The following is a 20,870-nucleotide window of genomic DNA, read 5'->3' as shown; positions in this document are numbered from 1 at the left end:
ACTGCATTCTACAAATGCCAGGAACACTGGTGTGGGTAGCGTGGCCGAGCGGTCTAAGGCGCTGGTTTAAGGCACCAGTCTCTTCGGAGGCGTGGGTTCGAATCCCACCGCTGCCAATTTTTACTTCTCGTTTTTGTGCCATTGCGGTGTGTTCTCGTGGGGTAGAACGCAGCTCCTGTGACCGCCGCGTCGCGTAGGTAGCGTGGCCGAGCGGTCTAAGGCGCTGGTTTCAGGCACCAGTCTCTTCGGAGGCGTGGGTTCGAATCCCACCGCTGCCAACGTTTTCCGTCTCGAAAGCAGGAGCACTGATTTCCCGCGAAGGAAAAAGCGCAGCAAAGCGTGAGCGTCGCATTCTTCAACTGTCGTAGCACAGTGGTGCGTGGTGTAACAACAGGATTCACCGGCGCAGTTTGGTCTCATGATTGCTGGCGTTCGTCTCCACGAGATACGTCCCGAGCATGCCGTTCTACGAAGTGGAAGCGTTAATTTTTGCAGTTGTCGTCAAGTAGCGGGTGGACGCTCGCCGTGTTTGTTGGAGGAGTGCTTGTGTCGTTATCCGGTCTCGTCTAGTGGCTGGGATGCCTGGCTCTCGCCCAGGAGGCCTGGGTTCGATTCCCGGTACCGGAAATGCACATTTCATTGCTCCTCTTACGCGACTTGTCCCGACTTAGCTCGACTGACGCTCCGCTGACGCTTGCAGAAAACTACGTAAAATATGATTCGCGGCCACAAGTGACGGCGAGAGAGATGCGACATCTGTCCACCTCTTATCCGGGCACATACCTGCGGCCAACAGACTTGGAGGACTGCAAGACATTGCCACGGGGGTTGAATGCAGCTAACCACTCTGCTCAGTGTCCATCAGCGCGGGCACGTTCGTTTGCCAGTATACATATAATGGAGACCGCGTCTGACACAGCTGTTGCGAGACACAGTCGGCCGAGCTTTGCTGTGCACAGCCACTTGCAGTCGCGAGAGTTGAATTCCGCGGTGGCTCCGTGGCCGTGATCGTCTAGTGGTCAGGACATTGCGTTGTGGCCGCGACAACCCAGGCTCGAATCCGGGTCACGGCACTTTTTAAAGTTCTGCCTTGCTGTCGCTGCAATGACGACAGTGACCCAGTGATTGAAATCACGGTGCCCTCCTGATTTTGTGCTCATGTTCCTCAGGCTGCAGGTGGCACTACCGATTCCTTATAAACACGCGATGCCGCCGCACCAGGGCGCTGGCAGCTGCCTGTGTAGTTAATCTCTATTCGAAAAGGGCAGTCGTTTGAGGTGCGATGTTCGAGCAACCAGTCGCAACAGATCAGGAAGCTGTGTCGTGCACTGCATTCTACAAATGCCAGGAACACTGGTGTGGGTAGCGTGGCCGAGCGGTCTAAGGCGCTGGTTTAAGGCACCAGTCTCTTCGGAGGCGTGGGTTCGAATCCCACCGCTGCCAATTTTTACTTCTCGTTTTTGTGCCATTGCGGTGTGTTCTCGTGGGGTAGAACGCAGCTCCTGTGACCGCCGCGTCGCGTAGGTAGCGTGGCCGAGCGGTCTAAGGCGCTGGTTTCAGGCACCAGTCTCTTCGGAGGCGTGGGTTCGAATCCCACCGCTGCCAACGTTTTCCGTCTCGAAAGCAGGAGCACTGATTTCCCGCGAAGGAAAAAGCGCAGCAAAGCGTGAGCGTCGCATTCTTCAACTGTCGTAGCACAGTGGTGCGTGGTGTAACAACAGGATTCACCGGCGCAGTTTGGTCTCATGATTGCTGGCGTTCGTCTCCACGAGATACGTCCCGAGCATGCCGTTCTACGAAGTGGAAGCGTTAATTTTTGCAGTTGTCGTCAAGTAGCGGGTGGACGCTCGCCGTGTTTGTTGGAGGAGTGCTTGTGTCGTTATCCGGTCTCGTCTAGTGGCTGGGATGCCAGGCTCTCGCCCAGGAGGCCTGGGTTCGATTCCCGGTACCGGAAATGCACATTTCATTGCTCCTCTTACGCGACTTGTCCCGACTTAGCTCGACTGACGCTCCGCTGACGCTTGCAGAAAACTACGTAAAATATGATTCGCGGCCACAAGTGACGGCGAGAGAGATGCGACATCTGTCCACCTCTTATCCGGGCACATACCTGCGGCCAACAGACTTGGAGGACTGCAAGACATTGCCACGGGGGTTGAATGCAGCTAACCACTCTGCTCAGTGTCCATCAGCGCGGGCACGTTCGTTTGCCAGTATACATATAATGGAGACCGCGTCTGACACAGCTGTTGCGAGACACAGTCGGCCGAGCTTTGCTGTGCACAGCCACTTGCAGTCGCGAGAGTTGAATTCCGCGGTGGCTCCGTGGCCGTGATCGTCTAGTGGTCAGGACATTGCGTTGTGGCCGCGACAACCCAGGCTCGAATCCGGGTCACGGCACTTTTTAAAGTTCTGCCTTGCTGTCGCTGCAATGACGACAGTGACCCAGTGATTGAAATCACGGTGCCCTCCTGATTTTGTGCTCATGTTCCTCAGGCTGCAGGTGGCACTACCGATTCCTTATAAACACGCGATGCCGCCGCACCAGGGCGCTGGCAGCTGCCTGTGTAGTTAATCTCTATTCGAAAAGGGCAGTCGTTTGAGGTGCGATGTTCGAGCAACCAGTCGCAACAGATCAGGAAGCTGTGTCGTGCACTGCATTCTACAAATGCCAGGAACACTGGTGTGGGTAGCGTGGCCGAGCGGTCTAAGGCGCTGGTTTAAGGCACCAGTCTCTTCGGAGGCGTGGGTTCGAATCCCACCGCTGCCAATTTTTACTTCTCGTTTTTGTGCCATTGCGGTGTGTTCTCGTGGGGTAGAACGCAGCTCCTGTGACCGCCGCGTCGCGTAGGTAGCGTGGCCGAGCGGTCTAAGGCGCTGGTTTCAGGCACCAGTCTCTTCGGAGGCGTGGGTTCGAATCCCACCGCTGCCAACGTTTTCCGTCTCGAAAGCAGGAGCACTGATTTCCCGCGAAGGAAAAAGCGCAGCAAAGCGTGAGCGTCGCATTCTTCAACTGTCGTAGCACAGTGGTGCGTGGTGTAACAACAGGATTCACCGGCGCAGTTTGGTCTCATGATTGCTGGCGTTCGTCTCCACGAGATACGTCCCGAGCATGCCGTTCTACGAAGTGGAAGCGTTAATTTTTGCAGTTGTCGTCAAGTAGCGGGTGGACGCTCGCCGTGTTTGTTGGAGGAGTGCTTGTGTCGTTATCCGGTCTCGTCTAGTGGCTGGGATGCCTGGCTCTCGCCCAGGAGGCCTGGGTTCGATTCCCGGTACCGGAAATGCACATTTCATTGCTCCTCTTACGCGACTTGTCCCGACTTAGCTCGACTGACGCTCCGCTGACGCTTGCAGAAAACTACGTAAAATATGATTCGCGGCCACAAGTGACGGCGAGAGAGATGCGACATCTGTCCACCTCTTATCCGGGCACATACCTGCGGCCAACAGACTTGGAGGACTGCAAGACATTGCCACGGGGGTTGAATGCAGCTAACCACTCTGCTCAGTGTCCATCAGCGCGGGCACGTTCGTTTGCCAGTATACATATAATGGAGACCGCGTCTGACACAGCTGTTGCGAGACACAGTCGGCCGAGCTTTGCTGTGCACAGCCACTTGCAGTCGCGAGAGTTGAATTCCGCGGTGGCTCCGTGGCCGTGATCGTCTAGTGGTCAGGACATTGCGTTGTGGCCGCGACAACCCAGGCTCGAATCCGGGTCACGGCACTTTTTAAAGTTCTGCCTTGCTGTCGCTGCAATGACGACAGTGACCCAGTGATTGAAATCACGGTGCCCTCCTGATTTTGTGCTCATGTTCCTCAGGCTGCAGGTGGCACTACCGATTCCTTATAAACACGCGATGCCGCCGCACCAGGGCGCTGGCAGCTGCCTGTGTAGTTAATCTCTATTCGAAAAGGGCAGTCGTTTGAGGTGCGATGTTCGAGCAACCAGTCGCAACAGATCAGGAAGCTGTGTCGTGCACTGCATTCTACAAATGCCAGGAACACTGGTGTGGGTAGCGTGGCCGAGCGGTCTAAGGCGCTGGTTTAAGGCACCAGTCTCTTCGGAGGCGTGGGTTCGAATCCCACCGCTGCCAATTTTTACTTCTCGTTTTTGTGCCATTGCGGTGTGTTCTCGTGGGGTAGAACGCAGCTCCTGTGACCGCCGCGTCGCGTAGGTAGCGTGGCCGAGCGGTCTAAGGCGCTGGTTTCAGGCACCAGTCTCTTCGGAGGCGTGGGTTCGAATCCCACCGCTGCCAACGTTTTCCGTCTCGAAAGCAGGAGCACTGATTTCCCGCGAAGGAAAAAGCGCAGCAAAGCGTGAGCGTCGCATTCTTCAACTGTCGTAGCACAGTGGTGCGTGGTGTAACAACAGGATTCACCGGCGCAGTTTGGTCTCATGATTGCTGGCGTTCGTCTCCACGAGATACGTCCCGAGCATGCCGTTCTACGAAGTGGAAGCGTTAATTTTTGCAGTTGTCGTCAAGTAGCGGGTGGACGCTCGCCGTGTTTGTTGGAGGAGTGCTTGTGTCGTTATCCGGTCTCGTCTAGTGGCTGGGATGCCTGGCTCTCGCCCAGGAGGCCTGGGTTCGATTCCCGGTACCGGAAATGCACATTTCATTGCTCCTCTTACGCGACTTGTCCCGACTTAGCTCGACTGACGCTCCGCTGACGCTTGCAGAAAACTACGTAAAATATGATTCGCGGCCACAAGTGACGGCGAGAGAGATGCGACATCTGTCCACCTCTTATCCGGGCACATACCTGCGGCCAACAGACTTGGAGGACTGCAAGACATTGCCACGGGGGTTGAATGCAGCTAACCACTCTGCTCAGTGTCCATCAGCGCGGGCACGTTCGTTTGCCAGTATACATATAATGGAGACCGCGTCTGACACAGCTGTTGCGAGACACAGTCGGCCGAGCTTTGCTGTGCACAGCCACTTGCAGTCGCGAGAGTTGAATTCCGCGGTGGCTCCGTGGCCGTGATCGTCTAGTGGTCAGGACATTGCGTTGTGGCCGCGACAACCCAGGCTCGAATCCGGGTCACGGCACTTTTTAAAGTTCTGCCTTGCTGTCGCTGCAATGACGACAGTGACCCAGTGATTGAAATCACGGTGCCCTCCTGATTTTGTGCTCATGTTCCTCAGGCTGCAGGTGGCACTACCGATTCCTTATAAACACGCGATGCCGCCGCACCAGGGCGCTGGCAGCTGCCTGTGTAGTTAATCTCTATTCGAAAAGGGCAGTCGTTTGAGGTGCGATGTTCGAGCAACCAGTCGCAACAGATCAGGAAGCTGTGTCGTGCACTGCATTCTACAAATGCCAGGAACACTGGTGTGGGTAGCGTGGCCGAGCGGTCTAAGGCGCTGGTTTAAGGCACCAGTCTCTTCGGAGGCGTGGGTTCGAATCCCACCGCTGCCAATTTTTACTTCTCGTTTTTGTGCCATTGCGGTGTGTTCTCGTGGGGTAGAACGCAGCTCCTGTGACCGCCGCGTCGCGTAGGTAGCGTGGCCGAGCGGTCTAAGGCGCTGGTTTCAGGCACCAGTCTCTTCGGAGGCGTGGGTTCGAATCCCACCGCTGCCAACGTTTTCCGTCTCGAAAGCAGGAGCACTGATTTCCCGCGAAGGAAAAAGCGCAGCAAAGCGTGAGCGTCGCATTCTTCAACTGTCGTAGCACAGTGGTGCGTGGTGTAACAACAGGATTCACCGGCGCAGTTTGGTCTCATGATTGCTGGCGTTCGTCTCCACGAGATACGTCCCGAGCATGCCGTTCTACGAAGTGGAAGCGTTAATTTTTGCAGTTGTCGTCAAGTAGCGGGTGGACGCTCGCCGTGTTTGTTGGAGGAGTGCTTGTGTCGTTATCCGGTCTCGTCTAGTGGCTGGGATGCCTGGCTCTCGCCCAGGAGGCCTGGGTTCGATTCCCGGTACCGGAAATGCACATTTCATTGCTCCTCTTATGCGACTTGTCCCGACTTAGCTCGACTGACGCTCCGCTGACGCTTGCAGAAAACTACGTAAAATATGATTCGCGGCCACAAGTGACGGCGAGAGAGATGCGACATCTGTCCACCTCTTATCCGGGCACATACCTGCGGCCAACAGACTTGGAGGACTGCAAGACATTGCCACGGGGGTTGAATGCAGCTAACCACTCTGCTCAGTGTCCATCAGCGAGGGCACGTTCGTTTGCCAGTATACATATAATGGAGACCGCGTCTGACACAGCTGTTGCGAGACACAGTCGGCCGAGCTTTGCTGTGCACAGCCACTTGCAGTCGCGAGAGTTGAATTCCGCGGTGGCTCCGTGGCCGTGATCGTCTAGTGGTCAGGACATTGCGTTGTGGCCGCGACAACCCAGGCTCGAATCCGTGTCACGGCACTTTTTAAAGTTCTGCCTTGCTGTCGCTGCAATGACGACAGTGACCCAGTGATTGAAATCACGGTGCCCTCCTGATTTTGTGCTCATGTTCCTCAGGCTGCAGGTGGCACTACCGATTCCTTATAAACACGCGATGCCGCCGCACCAGGGCGCTGGCAGCTGCCTGTGTAGTTAATCTCTATTCGAAAAGGGCAGTCGTTTGAGGTGCGATGTTCGAGCAACCAGTCGCAACAGATCAGGAAGCTGTGTCGTGCACTGCATTCTACAAATGCCAGGAACACTGGTGTGGGTAGCGTGGCCGAGCGGTCTAAGGCGCTGGTTTAAGGCACCAGTCTCTTCGGAGGCGTGGGTTCGAATCCCACCGCTGCCAATTTTTACTTCTCGTTTTTGTGCCATTGCGGTGTGTTCTCGTGGGGTAGAACGCAGCTCCTGTGACCGCCGCGTCGCGTAGGTAGCGTGGCCGAGCGGTCTAAGGCGCTGGTTTCAGGCACCAGTCTCTTCGGAGGCGTGGGTTCGAATCCCACCGCTGCCAACGTTTTCCGTCTCGAAAGCAGGAGCACTGATTTCCCGCGAAGGAAAAAGCGCAGCAAAGCGTGAGCGTCGCATTCTTCAACTGTCGTAGCACAGTGGTGCGTGGTGTAACAACAGGATTCACCGGCGCAGTTTGGTCTCATGATTGCTGGCGTTCGTCTCCACGAGATACGTCCCGAGCATGCCGTTCTACGAAGTGGAAGCGTTAATTTTTGCAGTTGTCGTCAAGTAGCGGGTGGACGCTCGCCGTGTTTGTTGGAGGAGTGCTTGTGTCGTTATCCGGTCTCGTCTAGTGGCTGGGATGCCTGGCTCTCGCCCAGGAGGCCTGGGTTCGATTCCCGGTACCGGAAATGCACATTTCATTGCTCCTCTTACGCGACTTGTCCCGACTTAGCTCGACTGACGCTCCGCTGACGCTTGCAGAAAACTACGTAAAATATGATTCGCGGCCACAAGTGACGGCGAGAGAGATGCGACATCTGTCCACCTCTTATCCGGGCACATACCTGCGGCCAACAGACTTGGAGGACTGCAAGACATTGCCACGGGGGTTGAATGCAGCTAACCACTCTGCTCAGTGTCCATCAGCGCGGGCACGTTCGTTTGCCAGTATACATATAATGGAGACCGCGTCTGACACAGCTGTTGCGAGACACAGTCGGCCGAGCTTTGCTGTGCACAGCCACTTGCAGTCGCGAGAGTTGAATTCCGCGGTGGCTCCGTGGCCGTGATCGTCTAGTGGTCAGGACATTGCGTTGTGGCCGCGACAACCCAGGCTCGAATCCGGGTCACGGCACTTTTTAAAGTTCTGCCTTGCTGTCGCTGCAATGACGACAGTGACCCAGTGATTGAAATCACGGTGCCCTCCTGATTTTGTGCTCATGTTCCTCAGGCTGCAGGTGGCACTACCGATTCCTTATAAACACGCGATGCCGCCGCACCAGGGCGCTGGCAGCTGCCTGTGTAGTTAATCTCTATTCGAAAAGGGCAGTCGTTTGAGGTGCGATGTTCGAGCAACCAGTCGCAACAGATCAGGAAGCTGTGTCGTGCACTGCATTCTACAAATGCCAGGAACACTGGTGTGGGTAGCGTGGCCGAGCGGTCTAAGGCGCTGGTTTAAGGCACCAGTCTCTTCGGAGGCGTGGGTTCGAATCCCACCGCTGCCAATTTTTACTTCTCGTTTTTGTGCCATTGCGGTGTGTTCTCGTGGGGTAGAACGCAGCTCCTGTGACCGCCGCGTCGCGTAGGTAGCGTGGCCGAGCGGTCTAAGGCGCTGGTTTCAGGCACCAGTCTCTTCGGAGGCGTGGGTTCGAATCCCACCGCTGCCAACGTTTTCCGTCTCGAAAGCAGGAGCACTGATTTCCCGCGAAGGAAAAAGCGCAGCAAAGCGTGAGCGTCGCATTCTTCAACTGTCGTAGCACAGTGGTGCGTGGTGTAACAACAGGATTCACCGGCGCAGTTTGGTCTCATGATTGCTGGCGTTCGTCTCCACGAGATACGTCCCGAGCATGCCGTTCTACGAAGTGGAAGCGTTAATTTTTGCAGTTGTCGTCAAGTAGCGGGTGGACGCTCGCCGTGTTTGTTGGAGGAGTGCTTGTGTCGTTATCCGGTCTCGTCTAGTGGCTGGGATGCCTGGCTCTCGCCCAGGAGGCCTGGGTTCGATTCCCGGTACCGGAAATGCACATTTCATTGCTCCTCTTACGCGACTTGTCCCGACTTAGCTCGACTGACGCTCCGCTGACGCTTGCAGAAAACTACGTAAAATATGATTCGCGGCCACAAGTGACGGCGAGAGAGATGCGACATCTGTCCACCTCTTATCCGGGCACATACCTGCGGCCAACAGACTTGGAGGACTGCAAGACATTGCCACGGGGGTTGAATGCAGCTAACCACTCTGCTCAGTGTCCATCAGCGCGGGCACGTTCGTTTGCCAGTATACATATAATGGAGACCGCGTCTGACACAGCTGTTGCGAGACACAGTCGGCCGAGCTTTGCTGTGCACAGCCACTTGCAGTCGCGAGAGTTGAATTCCGCGGTGGCTCCGTGGCCGTGATCGTCTAGTGGTCAGGACATTGCGTTGTGGCCGCGACAACCCAGGCTCGAATCCGGGTCACGGCACTTTTTAAAGTTCTGCCTTGCTGTCGCTGCAATGACGACAGTGACCCAGTGATTGAAATCACGGTGCCCTCCTGATTTTGTGCTCATGTTCCTCAGGCTGCAGGTGGCACTACCGATTCCTTATAAACACGCGATGCCGCCGCACCAGGGCGCTGGCAGCTGCCTGTGTAGTTAATCTCTATTCGAAAAGGGCAGTCGTTTGAGGTGCGATGTTCGAGCAACCAGTCGCAACAGATCAGGAAGCTGTGTCGTGCACTGCATTCTACAAATGCCAGGAACACTGGTGTGGGTAGCGTGGCCGAGCGGTCTAAGGCGCTGGTTTAAGGCACCAATCTCTTCGGAGGCGTGGGTTCGAATCCCACCGCTGCCAATTTTTACTTCTCGTTTTTGTGCCATTGCGGTGTGTTCTCGTGGGGTAGAACGCAGCTCCTGTGACCGCCGCGTCGCGTAGGTAGCGTGGCCGAGCGGTCTAAGGCGCTGGTTTCAGGCACCAGTCTCTTCGGAGGCGTGGGTTCGAATCCCACCGCTGCCAACGTTTTCCGTCTCGAAAGCAGGAGCACTGATTTCCCGCGAAGGAAAAAGCGCAGCAAAGCGTGAGCGTCGCATTCTTCAACTGTCGTAGCACAGTGGTGCGTGGTGTAACAACAGGATTCACCGGCGCAGTTTGGTCTCATGATTGCTGGCGTTCGTCTCCACGAGATACGTCCCGAGCATGCCGTTCTACGAAGTGGAAGCGTTAATTTTTGCAGTTGTCGTCAAGTAGCGGGTGGACGCTCGCCGTGTTTGTTGGAGGAGTGCTTGTGTCGTTATCCGGTCTCGTCTAGTGGCTGGGATGCCTGGCTCTCGCCCAGGAGGCCTGGGTTCGATTCCCGGTACCGGAAATGCACATTTCATTGCTCCTCTTACGCGACTTGTCCCGACTTAGCTCGACTGACGCTCCGCTGACGCTTGCAGAAAACTACGTAAAATATGATTCGCGGCCACAAGTGACGGCGAGAGAGATGCGACATCTGTCCACCTCTTATCCGGGCACATACCTGCGGCCAACAGACTTGGAGGACTGCAAGACATTGCCACGGGGGTTGAATGCAGCTAACCACTCTGCTCAGTGTCCATCAGCGAGGGCACGTTCGTTTGCCAGTATACATATAATGGAGACCGCGTCTGACACAGCTGTTGCGAGACACAGTCGGCCGAGCTTTGCTGTGCACAGCCACTTGCAGTCGCGAGAGTTGAATTCCGCGGTGGCTCCGTGGCCGTGATCGTCTAGTGGTCAGGACATTGCGTTGTGGCCGCGACAACCCAGGCTCGAATCCGTGTCACGGCACTTTTTAAAGTTCTGCCTTGCTGTCGCTGCAATGACGACAGTGACCCAGTGATTGAAATCACGGTGCCCTCCTGATTTTGTGCTCATGTTCCTCAGGCTGCAGGTGGCACTACCGATTCCTTATAAACACGCGATGCCGCCGCACCAGGGCGCTGGCAGCTGCCTGTGTAGTTAATCTCTATTCGAAAAGGGCAGTCGTTTGAGGTGCGATGTTCGAGCAACCAGTCGCAACAGATCAGGAAGCTGTGTCGTGCACTGCATTCTACAAATGCCAGGAACACTGGTGTGGGTAGCGTGGCCGAGCGGTCTAAGGCGCTGGTTTAAGGCACCAGTCTCTTCGGAGGCGTGGGTTCGAATCCCACCGCTGCCAATTTTTACTTCTCGTTTTTGTGCCATTGCGGTGTGTTCTCGTGGGGTAGAACGCAGCTCCTGTGACCGCCGCGTCGCGTAGGTAGCGTGGCCGAGCGGTCTAAGGCGCTGGTTTCAGGCACCAGTCTCTTCGGAGGCGTGGGTTCGAATCCCACCGCTGCCAACGTTTTCCGTCTCGAAAGCAGGAGCACTGATTTCCCGCGAAGGAAAAAGCGCAGCAAAGCGTGAGCGTCGCATTCTTCAACTGTCGTAGCACAGTGGTGCGTGGTGTAACAACAGGATTCACCGGCGCAGTTTGGTCTCATGATTGCTGGCGTTCGTCTCCACGAGATACGTCCCGAGCATGCCGTTCTACGAAGTGGAAGCGTTAATTTTTGCAGTTGTCGTCAAGTAGCGGGTGGACGCTCGCCGTGTTTGTTGGAGGAGTGCTTGTGTCGTTATCCGGTCTCGTCTAGTGGCTGGGATGCCTGGCTCTCGCCCAGGAGGCCTGGGTTCGATTCCCGGTACCGGAAATGCACATTTCATTGCTCCTCTTACGCGACTTGTCCCGACTTAGCTCGACTGACGCTCCGCTGACGCTTGCAGAAAACTACGTAAAATATGATTCGCGGCCACAAGTGACGGCGAGAGAGATGCGACATCTGTCCACCTCTTATCCGGGCACATACCTGCGGCCAACAGACTTGGAGGACTGCAAGACATTGCCACGGGGGTTGAATGCAGCTAACCACTCTGCTCAGTGTCCATCAGCGCGGGCACGTTCGTTTGCCAGTATACATATAATGGAGACCGCGTCTGACACAGCTGTTGCGAGACACAGTCGGCCGAGCTTTGCTGTGCACAGCCACTTGCAGTCGCGAGAGTTGAATTCCGCGGTGGCTCCGTGGCCGTGATCGTCTAGTGGTCAGGACATTGCGTTGTGGCCGCGACAACCCAGGCTCGAATCCGGGTCACGGCACTTTTTAAAGTTCTGCCTTGCTGTCGCTGCAATGACGACAGTGACCCAGTGATTGAAATCACGGTGCCCTCCTGATTTTGTGCTCATGTTCCTCAGGCTGCAGGTGGCACTACCGATTCCTTATAAACACGCGATGCCGCCGCACCAGGGCGCTGGCAGCTGCCTGTGTAGTTAATCTCTATTCGAAAAGGGCAGTCGTTTGAGGTGCGATGTTCGAGCAACCAGTCGCAACAGATCAGGAAGCTGTGTCGTGCACTGCATTCTACAAATGCCAGGAACACTGGTGTGGGTAGCGTGGCCGAGCGGTCTAAGGCGCTGGTTTAAGGCACCAGTCTCTTCGGAGGCGTGGGTTCGAATCCCACCGCTGCCAATTTTTACTTCTCGTTTTTGTGCCATTGCGGTGTGTTCTCGTGGGGTAGAACGCAGCTCCTGTGACCGCCGCGTCGCGTAGGTAGCGTGGCCGAGCGGTCTAAGGCGCTGGTTTCAGGCACCAGTCTCTTCGGAGGCGTGGGTTCGAATCCCACCGCTGCCAACGTTTTCCGTCTCGAAAGCAGGAGCACTGATTTCCCGCGAAGGAAAAAGCGCAGCAAAGCGTGAGCGTCGCATTCTTCAACTGTCGTAGCACAGTGGTGCGTGGTGTAACAACAGGATTCACCGGCGCAGTTTGGTCTCATGATTGCTGGCGTTCGTCTCCACGAGATACGTCCCGAGCATGCCGTTCTACGAAGTGGAAGCGTTAATTTTTGCAGTTGTCGTCAAGTAGCGGGTGGACGCTCGCCGTGTTTGTTGGAGGAGTGCTTGTGTCGTTATCCGGTCTCGTCTAGTGGCTGGGATGCCTGGCTCTCGCCCAGGAGGCCTGGGTTCGATTCCCGGTACCGGAAATGCACATTTCATTGCTCCTCTTACGCGACTTGTCCCGACTTAGCTCGACTGACGCTCCGCTGACGCTTGCAGAAAACTACGTAAAATATGATTCGCGGCCACAAGTGACGGCGAGAGAGATGCGACATCTGTCCACCTCTTATCCGGGCACATACCTGCGGCCAACAGACTTGGAGGACTGCAAGACATTGCCACGGGGGTTGAATGCAGCTAACCACTCTGCTCAGTGTCCATCAGCGCGGGCACGTTCGTTTGCCAGTATACATATAATGGAGACCGCGTCTGACACAGCTGTTGCGAGACACAGTCGGCCGAGCTTTGCTGTGCACAGCCACTTGCAGTCGCGAGAGTTGAATTCCGCGGTGGCTCCGTGGCCGTGATCGTCTAGTGGTCAGGACATTGCGTTGTGGCCGCGACAACCCAGGCTCGAATCCGGGTCACGGCACTTTTTAAAGTTCTGCCTTGCTGTCGCTGCAATGACGACAGTGACCCAGTGATTGAAATCACGGTGCCCTCCTGATTTTGTGCTCATGTTCCTCAGGCTGCAGGTGGCACTACCGATTCCTTATAAACACGCGATGCCGCCGCACCAGGGCGCTGGCAGCTGCCTGTGTAGTTAATCTCTATTCGAAAAGGGCAGTCGTTTGAGGTGCGATGTTCGAGCAACCAGTCGCAACAGATCAGGAAGCTGTGTCGTGCACTGCATTCTACAAATGCCAGGAACACTGGTGTGGGTAGCGTGGCCGAGCGGTCTAAGGCGCTGGTTTAAGGCACCAATCTCTTCGGAGGCGTGGGTTCGAATCCCACCGCTGCCAATTTTTACTTCTCGTTTTTGTGCCATTGCGGTGTGTTCTCGTGGGGTAGAACGCAGCTCCTGTGACCGCCGCGTCGCGTAGGTAGCGTGGCCGAGCGGTCTAAGGCGCTGGTTTCAGGCACCAGTCTCTTCGGAGGCGTGGGTTCGAATCCCACCGCTGCCAACGTTTTCCGTCTCGAAAGCAGGAGCACTGATTTCCCGCGAAGGAAAAAGCGCAGCAAAGCGTGAGCGTCGCATTCTTCAACTGTCGTAGCACAGTGGTGCGTGGTGTAACAACAGGATTCACCGGCGCAGTTTGGTCTCATGATTGCTGGCGTTCGTCTCCACGAGATACGTCCCGAGCATGCCGTTCTACGAAGTGGAAGCGTTAATTTTTGCAGTTGTCGTCAAGTAGCGGGTGGACGCTCGCCGTGTTTGTTGGAGGAGTGCTTGTGTCGTTATCCGGTCTCGTCTAGTGGCTGGGATGCCTGGCTCTCGCCCAGGAGGCCTGGGTTCGATTCCCGGTACCGGAAATGCACATTTCATTGCTCCTCTTACGCGACTTGTCCCGACTTAGCTCGACTGACGCTCCGCTGACGCTTGCAGAAAACTACGTAAAATATGATTCGCGGCCACAAGTGACGGCGAGAGAGATGCGACATCTGTCCACCTCTTATCCGGGCACATACCTGCGGCCAACAGACTTGGAGGACTGCAAGACATTGCCACGGGGGTTGAATGCAGCTAACCACTCTGCTCAGTGTCCATCAGCGCGGGCACGTTCGTTTGCCAGTATACATATAATGGAGACCGCGTCTGACACAGCTGTTGCGAGACACAGTCGGCCGAGCTTTGCTGTGCACAGCCACTTGCAGTCGCGAGAGTTGAATTCCGCGGTGGCTCCGTGGCCGTGATCGTCTAGTGGTCAGGACATTGCGTTGTGGCCGCGACAACCCAGGCTCGAATCCGGGTCACGGCACTTTTTAAAGTTCTGCCTTGCTGTCGCTGCAATGACGACAGTGACCCAGTGATTGAAATCACGGTGCCCTCCTGATTTTGTGCTCATGTTCCTCAGGCTGCAGGTGGCACTACCGATTCCTTATAAACACGCGATGCCGCCGCACCAGGGCGCTGGCAGCTGCCTGTGTAGTTAATCTCTATTCGAAAAGGGCAGTCGTTTGAGGTGCGATGTTCGAGCAACCAGTCGCAACAGATCAGGAAGCTGTGTCGTGCACTGCATTCTACAAATGCCAGGAACACTGGTGTGGGTAGCGTGGCCGAGCGGTCTAAGGCGCTGGTTTAAGGCACCAGTCTCTTCGGAGGCGTGGGTTCGAATCCCACCGCTGCCAATTTTTACTTCTCGTTTTTGTGCCATTGCGGTGTGTTCTCGTGGGGTAGAACGCAGCTCCTGTGACCGCCGCGTCGCGTAGGTAGCGTGGCCGAGCGGTCTAAGGCGCTGGTTTCAGGCACCAGTCTCTTCGGAGGCGTGGGTTCGAATCCCACCGCTGCCAACGTTTTCCGTCTCGAAAGCAGGAGCACTGATTTCCCGCGAAGGAAAAAGCGCAGCAAAGCGTGAGCGTCGCATTCTTCAACTGTCGTAGCACAGTGGTGCGTGGTGTAACAACAGGATTCACCGGCGCAGTTTGGTCTCATGATTGCTGGCGTTCGTCTCCACGAGATACGTCCCGAGCATGCCGTTCTACGAAGTGGAAGCGTTAATTTTTGCAGTTGTCGTCAAGTAGCGGGTGGACGCTCGCCGTGTTTGTTGGAGGAGTGCTTGTGTCGTTATCCGGTCTCGTCTAGTGGCTGGGATGCCTGGCTCTCGCCCAGGAGGCCTGGGTTCGATTCCCGGTACCGGAAATGCACATTTCATTGCTCCTCTTACGCGACTTGTCCCGACTTAGCTCGACTGACGCTCCGCTGACGCTTGCAGAAAACTACGTAAAATATGATTCGCGGCCACAAGTGACGGCGAGAGAGATGCGACATCTGTCCACCTCTTATCCGGGCACATACCTGCGGCCAACAGACTTGGAGGACTGCAAGACATTGCCACGGGGGTTGAATGCAGCTAACCACTCTGCTCAGTGTCCATCAGCGCGGGCACGTTCGTTTGCCAGTATACATATAATGGAGACCGCGTCTGACACAGCTGTTGCGAGACACAGTCGGCCGAGCTTTGCTGTGCACAGCCACTTGCAGTCGCGAGAGTTGAATTCCGCGGTGGCTCCGTGGCCGTGATCGTCTAGTGGTCAGGACATTGCGTTGTGGCCGCGACAACCCAGGCTCGAATCCGGGTCACGGCACTTTTTAAAGTTCTGCCTTGCTGTCGCTGCAATGACGACAGTGACCCAGTGATTGAAATCACGGTGCCCTCCTGATTTTGTGCTCATGTTCCTCAGGCTGCAGGTGGCACTACCGATTCCTTATAAACACGCGATGCCGCCGCACCAGGGCGCTGGCAGCTGCCTGTGTAGTTAATCTCTATTCGAAAAGGGCAGTCGTTTGAGGTGCGATGTTCGAGCAACCAGTCGCAACAGATCAGGAAGCTGTGTCGTGCACTGCATTCTACAAATGCCAGGAACACTGGTGTGGGTAGCGTGGCCGAGCGGTCTAAGGCGCTGGTTTAAGGCACCAGTCTCTTCGGAGGCGTGGGTTCGAATCCCACCGCTGCCAATTTTTACTTCTCGTTTTTGTGCCATTGCGGTGTGTTCTCGTGGGGTAGAACGCAGCTCCTGTGACCGCCGCGTCGCGTAGGTAGCGTGGCCGAGCGGTCTAAGGCGCTGGTTTCAGGCACCAGTCTCTTCGGAGGCGTGGGTTCGAATCCCACCGCTGCCAACGTTTTCCGTCTCGAAAGCAGGAGCACTGATTTCCCGCGAAGGAAAAAGCGCAGCAAAGCGTGAGCGTCGCATTCTTCAACTGTCGTAGCACAGTGGTGCGTGGTGTAACAACAGGATTCACCGGCGCAGTTTGGTCTCATGATTGCTGGCGTTCGTCTCCACGAGATACGTCCCGAGCATGCCGTTCTACGAAGTGGAAGCGTTAATTTTTGCAGTTGTCGTCAAGTAGCGGGTGGACGCTCGCCGTGTTTGTTGGAGGAGTGCTTGTGTCGTTATCCGGTCTCGTCTAGTGGCTGGGATGCCTGGCTCTCGCCCAGGAGGCCTGGGTTCGATTCCCGGTACCGGAAATGCACATTTCATTGCTCCTCTTACGCGACTTGTCCCGACTTAGCTCGACTGACGCTCCGCTGACGCTTGCAGAAAACTACGTAAAATATGATTCGCGGCCACAAGTGACGGCGAGAGAGATGCGACATCTGTCCACCTCTTATCCGGGCACATACCTGCGGCCAACAGACTTGGAGGACTGCAAGACATTGCCACGGGGGTTGAATGCAGCTAACCACTCTGCTCAGTGTCCATCAGCGCGGGCACGTTCGTTTGCCAGTATACATATAATGGAGACCGCGTCTGACACAGCTGTTGCGAGACACAGTCGGCCGAGCTTTGCTGTGCACAGCCACTTGCAGTCGCGAGAGTTGAATTCCGCGGTGGCTCCGTGGCCGTGATCGTCTAGTGGTCAGGACATTGCGTTGTGGCCGCGACAACCCAGGCTCGAATCCGGGTCACGGCACTTTTTAAAGTTCTGCCTTGCTGTCGCTGCAATGACGACAGTGACCCAGTGATTGAAATCACGGTGCCCTCCTGATTTTGTGCTCATGTTCCTCAGGCTGCAGGTGGCACTACCGATTCCTTATAAACACGCGATGCCGCCGCACCAGGGCGCTGGCAGCTGCCTGTGTAGTTAATCTCTATTCGAAAAGGGCAGTCGTTTGAGGTGCGATGTTCGAGCAACCAGTCGCAACAGATCAGGAAGCTGTGTCGTGCACTGCATTCTACAAATGCCAGGAACACTGGTGTGGGTAGCGTGGCCGAGCGGTCTAAGGCGCTGGTTTAAGGCACCAGTCTCTTCGGAGGCGTGGGTTCGAATCCCACCGCTGCCAATTTTTACTTCTCGTTTTTGTGCCATTGCGGTGTGTTCTCGTGGGGTAGAACGCAGCTCCTGTGACCGCCGCGTCGCGTAGGTAGCGTGGCCGAGCGGTCTAAGGCGCTGGTTTCAGGCACCAGTCTCTTCGGAGGCGTGGGTTCGAATCCCACCGCTGCCAACGTTTTCCGTCTCGAAAGCAGGAGCACTGATTTCCCGCGAAGGAAAAAGCGCAGCAAAGCGTGAGCGTCGCATTCTTCAACTGTCGTAGCACAGTGGTGCGTGGTGTAACAACAGGATTCACCGGCGCAGTTTGGTCTCATGATTGCTGGCGTTCGTCTCCACGAGATACGTCCCGAGCATGCCGTTCTACGAAGTGGAAGCGTTAATTTTTGCAGTTGTCGTCAAGTAGCGGGTGGACGCTCGCCGTGTTTGTTGGAGGAGTGCTTGTGTCGTTATCCGGTCTCGTCTAGTGGCTGGGATGCCTGGCTCTCGCCCAGGAGGCCTGGGTTCGATTCCCGGTACCGGAAATGCACATTTCATTGCTCCTCTTACGCGACTTGTCCCGACTTAGCTCGACTGACGCTCCGCTGACGCTTGCAGAAAACTACGTAAAATATGATTCGCGGCCACAAGTGACGGCGAGAGAGATGCGACATCTGTCCACCTCTTATCCGGGCACATACCTGCGGCCAACAGACTTGGAGGACTGCAAGACATTGCCACGGGGGTTGAATGCAGCTAACCACTCTGCTCAGTGTCCATCAGCGCGGGCACGTTCGTTTGCCAGTATACATATAATGGAGACCGCGTCTGACACAGCTGTTGCGAGACACAGTCGGCCGAGCTTTGCTGTGCACAGCCACTTGCAGTCGCGAGAGTTGAATTCCGCGGTGGCTCCGTGGCCGTGATCGTCTAGTGGTCAGGACATTGCGTTGTGGCCGCGACAACCCAGGCTCGAATCCGGGTCACGGCACTTTTTAAAGTTCTGCCTTGCTGTCGCTGCAATGACGACAGTGACCCAGTGATTGAAATCACGGTGCCCTCCTGATTTTGTGCTCATGTTCCTCAGGCTGCAGGTGGCACTACCGATTCCTTATAAACACGCGATGCCGCCGCACCAGGGCGCTGGCAGCTGCCTGTGTAGTTAATCTCTATTCGAAAAGGGCAGTCGTTTGAGGTGCGATGTTCGAGCAACCAGTCGCAACAGATCAGGAAGCTGTGTCGTGCACTGCATTCTACAAATGCCAGGAACACTGGTGTGGGTAGCGTGGCCGAGCGGTCTAAGGCGCTGGTTTAAGGCACCAGTCTCTTCGGAGGCGTGGGTTCGAATCCCACCGCTGCCAATTTTTACTTCTCGTTTTTGTGCCATTGCGGTGTGTTCTCGTGGGGTAGAACGCAGCTCCTGTGACCGCCGCGTCGCGTAGGTAGCGTGGCCGAGCGGTCTAAGGCGCTGGTTTCAGGCACCAGTCTCTTCGGAGGCGTGGGTTCGAATCCCACCGCTGCCAACGTTTTCCGTCTCGAAAGCAGGAGCACTGATTTCCCGCGAAGGAAAAAGCGCAGCAAAGCGTGAGCGTCGCATTCTTCAACTGTCGTAGCACAGTGGTGCGTGGTGTAACAACAGGATTCACCGGCGCAGTTTGGTCTCATGATTGCTGGCGTTCGTCTCCACGAGATACGTCCCGAGCATGCCGTTCTACGAAGTGGAAGCGTTAATTTTTGCAGTTGTCGTCAAGTAGCGGGTGGACGCTCGCCGTGTTTGTTGGAGGAGTGCTTGTGTCGTTATCCGGTCTCGTCTAGTGGCTGGGATGCCTGGCTCTCGCCCAGGAGGCCTGGGTTCGATTCCCGGTACCGGAAATGCACATTTCATTGCTCCTCTTACGCGACTTGTCCCGACTTAGCTCGACTGACGCTCCGCTGACGCTTGCAGAAAACTACGTAAAATATGATTCGCGGCCACAAGTGACGGCGAGAGAGATGCGACATCTGTCCACCTCTTATCCGGGCACATACCTGCGGCCAACAGACTTGGAGGACTGCAAGACATTGCCACGGGGGTTGAATGCAGCTAACCACTCTGCTCAGTGTCCATCAGCGCGGGCACGTTCGTTTGCCAGTATACATATAATGGAGACCGCGTCTGACACAGCTGTTGCGAGACACAGTCGGCCGAGCTTTGCTGTGCACAGCCACTTGCAGTCGCGAGAGTTGAATTCCGCGGTGGCTCCGTGGCCGTGATCGTCTAGTGGTCAGGACATTGCGTTGTGGCCGCGACAACCCAGGCTCGAATCCGGGTCACGGCACTTTTTAAAGTTCTGCCTTGCTGTCGCTGCAATGACGACAGTGACCCAGTGATTGAAATCACGGTGCCCTCCTGATTTTGTGCTCATGTTCCTCAGGCTGCAGGTGGCACTACCGATTCCTTATAAACACGCGATGCCGCCGCACCAGGGCGCTGGCAGCTGCCTGTGTAGTTAATCTCTATTCGAAAAGGGCAGTCGTTTGAGGTGCGATGTTCGAGCAACCAGTCGCAACAGATCAGGAAGCTGTGTCGTGCACTGCATTCTACAAATGCCAGGAACACTGGTGTGGGTAGCGTGGCCGAGCGGTCTAAGGCGCTGGTTTAAGGCACCAGTCTCTTCGGAGGCGTGGGTTCGAATCCCACCGCTGCCAATTTTTACTTCTCGTTTTTGTGCCATTGCGGTGTGTTCTCGTGGGGTAGAACGCAGCTCCTGTGACCGCCGCGTCGCGTAGGTAGCGTGGCCGAGCGGTCTAAGGCGCTGGTTTCAGGCACCAGTCTCTTCGGAGGCGTGGGTTCGAATCCCACCGCTGCCAACGTTTTCCGTCTCGAAAGCAGGAGCACTGATTTCCCGCGAAGGAAAAAGCGCAGCAAAGCGTGAGCGTCGCATTCTTCAACTGTCGTAGCACAGTGGTGCGTGGTGTAACAACAGGATTCACCGGCGCAGTTTGGTCTCATGATTGCTGGCGTTCGTCTCCACGAGATACGTCCCGAGCATGCCGTTCTACGAAGTGGAAGCGTTAATTTTTGCAGTTGTCGTCAAGTAGCGGGTGGACGCTCGCCGTGTTTGTTGGAGGAGTGCTTGTGTCGTTATCCGGTCTCGTCTAGTGGCTGGGATGCCTGGCTCTCGCCCAGGAGGCCTGGGTTCGATTCCCGGTACCGGAAATGCACATTTCATTGCTCCTCTTACGCGACTTGTCCCGACTTAGCTCGACTGACGCTCCGCTGACGCTTGCAGAAAACTACGTAAAATATGATTCGCGGCCACAAGTGACGGCGAGAGAGATGCGACATCTGTCCACCTCTTATCCGGGCACATACCTGCGGCCAACAGACTTGGAGGACTGCAAGACATTGCCACGGGGGTTGAATGCAGCTAACCACTCTGCTCAGTGTCCATCAGCGCGGGCACGTTCGTTTGCCAGTATACATATAATGGAGACCGCGTCTGACACAGCTGTTGCGAGACACAGTCGGCCGAGCTTTGCTGTGCACAGCCACTT

General features: G+C 56.0%; 32 non-coding genes across 32 annotated transcripts; all 32 read left to right on the top strand.

Moving 5' to 3' along the window:
- Positions 1-34: 34 nt before the first annotated feature.
- Trnal-aag lies at positions 35-116 on the top strand. Its single transcript has one exon. It is a non-coding gene; the product is annotated as a tRNA-Leu (tRNA).
- Positions 117-196: 80 nt separating this feature from the next.
- Positions 197-278, top strand: Trnal-cag. The gene has a single exon. It is a non-coding gene; the product is annotated as a tRNA-Leu (tRNA).
- A 1,083-nt stretch (positions 279-1,361) lies between these two features.
- Positions 1,362-1,443, top strand: Trnal-aag. The gene has a single exon. It is a non-coding gene; the product is annotated as a tRNA-Leu (tRNA).
- Positions 1,444-1,523: 80 nt separating this feature from the next.
- Trnal-cag lies at positions 1,524-1,605 on the top strand. The gene has a single exon. It is a non-coding gene; the product is annotated as a tRNA-Leu (tRNA).
- A 1,083-nt stretch (positions 1,606-2,688) lies between these two features.
- Trnal-aag lies at positions 2,689-2,770 on the top strand. Its single transcript has one exon. It is a non-coding gene; the product is annotated as a tRNA-Leu (tRNA).
- Positions 2,771-2,850: 80 nt separating this feature from the next.
- On the top strand, positions 2,851-2,932 carry Trnal-cag. Its single transcript has one exon. It is a non-coding gene; the product is annotated as a tRNA-Leu (tRNA).
- A 1,083-nt stretch (positions 2,933-4,015) lies between these two features.
- Trnal-aag lies at positions 4,016-4,097 on the top strand. The gene has a single exon. It is a non-coding gene; the product is annotated as a tRNA-Leu (tRNA).
- Positions 4,098-4,177: 80 nt separating this feature from the next.
- On the top strand, positions 4,178-4,259 carry Trnal-cag. The gene has a single exon. It is a non-coding gene; the product is annotated as a tRNA-Leu (tRNA).
- A 1,083-nt stretch (positions 4,260-5,342) lies between these two features.
- On the top strand, positions 5,343-5,424 carry Trnal-aag. Its single transcript has one exon. It is a non-coding gene; the product is annotated as a tRNA-Leu (tRNA).
- An 80-nt stretch (positions 5,425-5,504) lies between these two features.
- On the top strand, positions 5,505-5,586 carry Trnal-cag. Its single transcript has one exon. It is a non-coding gene; the product is annotated as a tRNA-Leu (tRNA).
- Positions 5,587-6,669: 1,083 nt separating this feature from the next.
- Trnal-aag lies at positions 6,670-6,751 on the top strand. The gene has a single exon. It is a non-coding gene; the product is annotated as a tRNA-Leu (tRNA).
- An 80-nt stretch (positions 6,752-6,831) lies between these two features.
- Positions 6,832-6,913, top strand: Trnal-cag. Its single transcript has one exon. It is a non-coding gene; the product is annotated as a tRNA-Leu (tRNA).
- Positions 6,914-7,996: 1,083 nt separating this feature from the next.
- Trnal-aag lies at positions 7,997-8,078 on the top strand. Its single transcript has one exon. It is a non-coding gene; the product is annotated as a tRNA-Leu (tRNA).
- Positions 8,079-8,158: 80 nt separating this feature from the next.
- Trnal-cag lies at positions 8,159-8,240 on the top strand. The gene has a single exon. It is a non-coding gene; the product is annotated as a tRNA-Leu (tRNA).
- Positions 8,241-9,323: 1,083 nt separating this feature from the next.
- Positions 9,324-9,405, top strand: Trnal-aag. The gene has a single exon. It is a non-coding gene; the product is annotated as a tRNA-Leu (tRNA).
- Positions 9,406-9,485: 80 nt separating this feature from the next.
- Positions 9,486-9,567, top strand: Trnal-cag. The gene has a single exon. It is a non-coding gene; the product is annotated as a tRNA-Leu (tRNA).
- Positions 9,568-10,650: 1,083 nt separating this feature from the next.
- On the top strand, positions 10,651-10,732 carry Trnal-aag. The gene has a single exon. It is a non-coding gene; the product is annotated as a tRNA-Leu (tRNA).
- Positions 10,733-10,812: 80 nt separating this feature from the next.
- On the top strand, positions 10,813-10,894 carry Trnal-cag. Its single transcript has one exon. It is a non-coding gene; the product is annotated as a tRNA-Leu (tRNA).
- Positions 10,895-11,977: 1,083 nt separating this feature from the next.
- Trnal-aag lies at positions 11,978-12,059 on the top strand. Its single transcript has one exon. It is a non-coding gene; the product is annotated as a tRNA-Leu (tRNA).
- An 80-nt stretch (positions 12,060-12,139) lies between these two features.
- On the top strand, positions 12,140-12,221 carry Trnal-cag. The gene has a single exon. It is a non-coding gene; the product is annotated as a tRNA-Leu (tRNA).
- Positions 12,222-13,304: 1,083 nt separating this feature from the next.
- Positions 13,305-13,386, top strand: Trnal-aag. Its single transcript has one exon. It is a non-coding gene; the product is annotated as a tRNA-Leu (tRNA).
- Positions 13,387-13,466: 80 nt separating this feature from the next.
- Positions 13,467-13,548, top strand: Trnal-cag. The gene has a single exon. It is a non-coding gene; the product is annotated as a tRNA-Leu (tRNA).
- Positions 13,549-14,631: 1,083 nt separating this feature from the next.
- Positions 14,632-14,713, top strand: Trnal-aag. Its single transcript has one exon. It is a non-coding gene; the product is annotated as a tRNA-Leu (tRNA).
- Positions 14,714-14,793: 80 nt separating this feature from the next.
- Trnal-cag lies at positions 14,794-14,875 on the top strand. Its single transcript has one exon. It is a non-coding gene; the product is annotated as a tRNA-Leu (tRNA).
- Positions 14,876-15,958: 1,083 nt separating this feature from the next.
- Positions 15,959-16,040, top strand: Trnal-aag. Its single transcript has one exon. It is a non-coding gene; the product is annotated as a tRNA-Leu (tRNA).
- An 80-nt stretch (positions 16,041-16,120) lies between these two features.
- Trnal-cag lies at positions 16,121-16,202 on the top strand. The gene has a single exon. It is a non-coding gene; the product is annotated as a tRNA-Leu (tRNA).
- A 1,083-nt stretch (positions 16,203-17,285) lies between these two features.
- Trnal-aag lies at positions 17,286-17,367 on the top strand. The gene has a single exon. It is a non-coding gene; the product is annotated as a tRNA-Leu (tRNA).
- An 80-nt stretch (positions 17,368-17,447) lies between these two features.
- On the top strand, positions 17,448-17,529 carry Trnal-cag. Its single transcript has one exon. It is a non-coding gene; the product is annotated as a tRNA-Leu (tRNA).
- Positions 17,530-18,612: 1,083 nt separating this feature from the next.
- On the top strand, positions 18,613-18,694 carry Trnal-aag. Its single transcript has one exon. It is a non-coding gene; the product is annotated as a tRNA-Leu (tRNA).
- Positions 18,695-18,774: 80 nt separating this feature from the next.
- On the top strand, positions 18,775-18,856 carry Trnal-cag. The gene has a single exon. It is a non-coding gene; the product is annotated as a tRNA-Leu (tRNA).
- A 1,083-nt stretch (positions 18,857-19,939) lies between these two features.
- Trnal-aag lies at positions 19,940-20,021 on the top strand. Its single transcript has one exon. It is a non-coding gene; the product is annotated as a tRNA-Leu (tRNA).
- Positions 20,022-20,101: 80 nt separating this feature from the next.
- Positions 20,102-20,183, top strand: Trnal-cag. The gene has a single exon. It is a non-coding gene; the product is annotated as a tRNA-Leu (tRNA).
- The last annotated feature ends 687 nt before the right edge of the window (positions 20,184-20,870 follow it).

Source organism: Schistocerca americana, unplaced genomic scaffold (genome assembly GCF_021461395.2).
Source record: "Schistocerca americana isolate TAMUIC-IGC-003095 unplaced genomic scaffold, iqSchAmer2.1 HiC_scaffold_858, whole genome shotgun sequence".
Lineage (NCBI taxonomy): Eukaryota > Metazoa > Arthropoda > Insecta > Orthoptera > Acrididae > Schistocerca > Schistocerca americana.
This window is presented reverse-complemented; position numbering and strand designations above follow the sequence as displayed.